Genomic DNA, 6,078 nt, shown 5'->3' with positions numbered 1-6,078 from the left:
ACTAAGAGGGAAATGTATGAATGATGGTCCTGCCAAATGTGGAAGCAGTACCAAATTCCATTCTGTTTTGGACTACGGATATCAAGATGTCGAAGAATTACAGTCCTGCACATAACTGTCTGAAATGGCTTAGTGTACCCCTCTTAGTGTACACAATGTCCTTTTAATCCTGGATCAAATCTTTAAAAATGTGAGCTAGTGAGAAAAGAAGACTAGGAAGTTAAAATGCTGATATTAAGAAAGTATAGGAAAATATACTTCAAAAGCATTTTTTTGCAAAAAAAATTAAAAGCACTTTTGCAGGTGACATGGGTTTACTGCCATGTAAAATTTTCAAACAGCAAACAATGGAAAGAGAAAAGGTTTGAAAGTAGACTCCTAATATAACTAGGAAGAATGAGATAAAATAACGCGAGAACCCTGGGACCAATTGTAGGCTCTATTAAATCTTGACCATCTGAAGAAAGATCAAGATCTCAAGGTAAAGAAAGAAGAAAAATGTTCTTAATGGTACTATTCATTGTTTTCCCTCACAGCCAGCATTTTGTTATACATAGCTCTGACAAGAGGAAGCCATTATTTTCTCGTGGGATAGTTTGTAACTGACAAAATTAGAGGATTTTCCAGGCCAAGTGGTTGAGCACAGGGCAATAAACTCAGAAACACACACAAATCAAATGATTCCTGGTTCAGGGAGGGAATCAAGGAAGTCACATATTAGAAAGTGAGACCAATAAATAAAAATAATTATTACCTATGTCAGAAAAAGCACTGACAATTTGCTGATGTACAAATACTCGTAAGGCTGGAATAAAATTCCCTTCTTCCCTTTATGAATTTACTTCACCACAAACAAAAACTATTTGTGGCCACCAGGTGCATGAGCTATCAACACTAAAGTATGTGGATTTAGAAGAGATTTAGAAAGTGACAGGAAAATTCACTGCAGGGTAGCAAGAGAAAAGAGCAGAGCTCACAGCCTTAGTACTTAATTGAGTGTGCTTTGTCCTTTGGTGCCAAAAAATGATGGCAATACAAATAGGGCTTTGAGAGGAAGCAGGATGTGGTGGAGAAAGTAGTAGAACAGAAATAAGGGGAATGTGTCCCCTGTCTTGGTGCTGCTGGACAAGTCAATTCCCTAGGCCTCAGGTTCCTCATCCCTAAATTGATAGGTAGGACCGGTCGTTTCAATGATGTCTTTCCAAATGAAGCTATGTGATTCTCAATTCGTTTTGAAAGCTCAGAAAGCTCTTTCTGAAAAAGAGAGAGAGAGAAATTTGGTTGATTAGTTTATTAATGCATCTAAGCTACCACTTACTAGAGGAGGAGGGGTGTAAAGAGGCAAAATTAGCACAGATATTTAGAGGTGGAGCCAGACTACCTGCGTTCAGATCCTGGCTCTGACATATACTTAGTGTATAATTCCAGGCAAATTGTGCAAGTGTTCTGGCGTAGCTGACCTATCTATAAAAAGATTTAACAATATAGTATATCCCTTAAAGATTATTATGTGGAATAAATGAATTAATATATTGTAGCAGAAAAGAATTAATACATGATGTGCTCATCAAGATGGATTTACTCTTTTTTTCTGGTAATCAAAGCTAGACTACATTTCTCAGCATCCCTTGCAGCTTTCTAAGGCCCTGCGGCTGGGTTCTGGTCAGCGGTATAGAGGGACAAACCAACGGATACTATCTTTAAACCTGGTCCATAGAGCTCTCCCATGTGATTCCTTATGGCTCTCTTTTCTTCTGCAGAAGAGCCAGCCAAGGATTCCAAGATTCTAGGAGACGATGGGACCAAAAGAGAGAAGGAACTTTTCCAAACACGCATCAAACTTCATGTGAGAAAGAAGTGAACTTCTATTGTGGTAAGTCACGGAGGTTTGGGGTTTACAAGTTATAGCAGCAAATGAGTTATACCCTAAGTAGTGCAACATGTCAAACAATTAGCACAGTGCCTGGCACAGAGTTGCGGTGTGAATGTCAAATAGTGCTTAGACCTACGGGGAAGGGAATGGCTGGGGGATCAAACCGCCTAAGCGAATGAACAGCCAGGGTATGCTGGAAAAGAGAGTAACCTGGTGAGGCTGGAGCACAAGCCTCCTGGAGGAGACCAGGAAGAGATATTGCGACAAGGGAAGTTGTAGTCACCTTATAGAGGGACACGAGTACCAGGCTAAGGAACTTGGAGAAAATACAGTTAACAATGGTGAGCTACTAGAGGACTGAGAACAATGCTCATGTGGCCCAGAAAAAGATGTTCATAGCTGTAAGTTGAGATCGTTTTAGTTTGAATTCCCCCCAAAGTAGGCTCTGAAGGAGGACTTAAATGCAAGTCGTTTATTTGGGAGGGGCTCTCGGGAAACTCAAGGAAAGAATGGGGAAGTGACAGGGTAAAGGAGGAAAACCATTGAAGAGTATACTGTGCTACCGGGCTGGTTCCTGCTATGGGCGGCTGGGGCTCAGTCCCACTGGGCGCCCTCAGAGAGACCATAGAGACCATGACTCGGAACTGTCCCACTTGGAAAAGGCATAAATAGCAAACATTTATTATCTTATATGGTTTCTGGGGGTCAGGAAGCTGGGTTGCTCTGGGTCCAGGTTTCTCTCGAGGTTACCATCATCTGAAGGCTTTAAGACAGGAAGATCTGCTGCTCAGCTCACTCCCGCGGTTGTTGATGGGTGTACATTACACACTGGCTGTTGGCCAACTACTTCGGTTCTTCGCCACTGTGTCATAAACTGCCCGAGTGCCTTCGTAAAGTGGCAGGTGGCTTCCCCCAGAGGGAGTGATCCAAGAGAGAAAGACCGTGACAAAAGCCACAGTCTGTTTATATTTTTGTTGTTGTTGTTATTTTTGTTGGTGGTTTTGCTTAACCCAACAAAGAGTATTTCTCACATATGCTACACATCCACTGTGGGTGGGCAAAGAAGCTTTGCTCATCACAGTTACCCAGAGAACCAAGCTGATGGCAGTTCCATTTGACACATGCTTCCAGAACTACAGAGCCAGGGGGGAAAAAATATGTTGAACCACATGCTGGCTTTTAAAATATTATTATTTTTTTTACGATTTTAAATAATTATAGACTCGCAGAAAGTTGCAAAAATAGTATTGAATTTCTAACCTTCCACTTAGAAAACAAGCCTCTCTGCCAAAGAGAAAAGTGCTTTTGAGACCTTGAACTCTGAACTCGGTTTTTAAAACCCCAATTAGCTTCACCAAACCATACAGTTTCAAGGACTCACTCTGTTTGCTGAAGCTAGAAGTTCTCAATCTGAAAAGAACAGCAAGATTGACTCACAAACATTAAAGCAAAAACTCTCCTTAAAAGTAATCCAGTAACAGATATGTAAATGCATTGAAAAGGATGGGGCAGACTCACACTGACTCAAGATCCTCTCTGAGAAATGATGTGTACTAGGCATAACAGGAGTAAAGAGGAACTCTCTATATGTCTATACAGTTTGAGTATCTCATGAGAATGTGTTCATGTTTTGAATTTATTATAGATAAATAATACAGTAGTTAGTGAGATTTTTATATCATTTTATTGTTGTAATCTACCTCCCTCTTTGTAAATTAGTTACCAGGTAGAGTCACATCCATTAAAACATTTTAGGTTCATTCTCACTCCCACATAAACGAAACAAAATAAAACAAAACAACCATCTATAACAATCCAGTTTCTGCCTGGAAGTCTCCAAACAGAAGTCCTGTGAGGACTTAAGGAGCCTTCAGTCCTTCAACCTTTCCTACTATTCTGGCTCCAGGTGTCAGATATTGGTGTTCACTCAAGACCCTGGTCCATGACCTAAACTTTAGGCCTCCCCTTGCTTCAAGGACACTTGGTTGCTAGACAACCTTGGCTGTGTGGTTCTGAGAAACCAGGGAACCATGTCTGGGGACACCCCGCCCTCAGCTAGTATCTCTTTAACCTCTGGGTAGAGCCTATTGGGAGTTAGGCGGAAACTGGGTGACTTCCGCTAACACGACACCTTCAGTGGTACATAGGCTATCCTGTCTCTACCTAGGGGTCCTTAGCATTCTATTCTTTGGCTTCCAAATTCTCCTTCCAAATATAACAGAGGAGCGGTGGGGAGAAGGAGTGAGGCCAATCCCAGTTATGACACCAAATGCAACATGTACTGAACTGTAGACTGAGGTGAAGATATATACACAACATACACACCACACACACACACACACACACACACACACACACACACACACACACTCACACAGAGTTTACAGTTTAAATTCCAGAATCCTAGCAGGAAGTGGCCAGACAGGACAGGAGCAGATATGGTCAATCTTAGTGCAGCTTCGTGTCATCCTGGAAATCCACTAAGGAAGACGTGAAGCGACCAGAGATGCTGAAAACCCTTGAGTGGTCTGCGACAACTGAGAGCCTAATCTTGTGCTTTACTGCTGACCCTTTCATGTTCCTTTTCGGGAAGAACTTGCCCAAATTCGCTGCTTACTGATTCTACACAGGGAACTGCTTTAAAATGTTGGGCTTTCTTGTATCTTAAACCAAGCTGAGAATCTGGAAGGCCTCGTTTTCACTTGGAAAAGAAGCCATCAGTGCAGGAGTGGGGCAGGGAAGGTGGGTGTTCTGCATCCTTATCTGCCTCCATCTTCCCAGGGCTCAGGAAAGTCCATTACCTTGTATTTGCCCTTTTCGTATCCAGGGTGTTAGTGCTTTTCTCTTTTTGGGTCAGCATAAGTCTTGTCAGAATTTTACATAAGTTGTCTTTTCCAAAATCAGCTTAGTTTTTCTATATTGCCTTTATTGTTCATTTTATCAGTCATTATTTTTATCGTTATTATTTCCTTCCTCCAATTTTCTCTGAATTCATTCTACTCCTTTTCTTTTTGGAACTTCAGCTGCATGCTTAGCTCATTTATGTTCAATGTCTTGTATTCGAATGAGTGCATTTTAAGCTATTATATTTCCCCAAATTTGTCTTTAACTGCATCCTCTAAGTTGTGATTGGCAGTGCTTTGAATATTTTTAAATACTATTTCATACTTTTTATTTTATTTCCTTTGAACCCACAAATTAGTCAGAAGTAAATTTTTTATTTCTAATTGTTTTTGGTTTCTTTATCTTTCTACCGTTGATTTCTAATTTATTTTTTTCATTGCATTAGAGAACATGATAGATGTGATACCTGCAAGTAACTGGTATTTCCTTATTGCCTCATCATAGTCAATTCTTGAATATATTTTAGGATCTATGTAGCCTATGAGGGCACATGTGTGTATTGTATGTCCTTCTTAATGCTTGGTAAACTTCATCAAATTTCTCAGAGATAGATATGTTTAGAATCTCTCCCATTAGCATTATGGATACATTAGTTTTTAATTGTAATTCTTAAAATTTTTTCTTTATATTTGAGATTATTTTGGCAGATATACAAAAGCATATAATATAAATCATATTATAAATGATAAATTCTTAAGGGATTATTAATTCCTAGTGCTTGTTATAGATTAAATAGTGTCCACCTCCCCAAATTCATATGTCAAAATCCCAACCTTTAGTACCTCAAAGTGTACCTATATTTGTAGACAGGGCCCTGAAAGAGGTAAATAAGGTAAAATGAGGTCATATAGGAAGTCCATAATCCAATATGACTCGTGTATTTATAAAAAGAGGAGATTAGGACATAGACACGTACATACAAAGAAGAAAGACCGTGCAAAGACACGGTGAGAAAACAGCCATCAGACAACCGGAGAGAGAGGCTTCAGAAGAAACCAAACCTGCCGACAACTTCATCTTGGACTTCTAGTCTCTAGAACTGTGGGAAAAAAATTTCTGTGTTTAAGTCACCCGGTCTGTGGTATTTTGCTATGGAAGCCCTAGCAAACTAATACAGTGCTTTTTATCTTTTATTAATCATGCTATGCTAGCTTCCTTTGGTTATTGTTTGTTAGGTATATTATAAAGCTTGGTAAGAAAGAACAGACGTATGGTTATTTATAGATGCCACGATTGTGTAGATAGAAAATTCTATGAAATCTTACAGAATTCCTAGAATAAGTGAATTTAGCAAGATCGAG

At 39.7% G+C, this 6,078-nt stretch overlaps 1 protein-coding gene across 1 annotated transcript in view; it reads left to right on the top strand.

Moving 5' to 3' along the window:
- Positions 1-1,763: 1,763 nt before the first annotated feature.
- The window catches only part of CDCA7L (cell division cycle associated 7 like), a 59,021-nt gene continuing 54,706 nt past the window's right edge, over positions 1,764-6,078 (top strand). The window contains exon 1 of the mRNA XM_023531480.1: positions 1,764-1,873. The gene's annotated coding sequence lies outside the window, so the exon portion shown is untranslated. The remainder of the gene's footprint in view (positions 1,874-6,078) is intronic.

This window comes from Pteropus vampyrus, unplaced genomic scaffold, assembly GCF_000151845.1.
Source record: "Pteropus vampyrus isolate Shadow unplaced genomic scaffold, Pvam_2.0 Scaffold69, whole genome shotgun sequence".
Classification (NCBI taxonomy): domain Eukaryota; kingdom Metazoa; phylum Chordata; class Mammalia; order Chiroptera; family Pteropodidae; genus Pteropus; species Pteropus vampyrus.
Note: the sequence above shows the minus strand (reverse complement) of the source record. Positions and strands in the feature narration are given on the sequence as shown.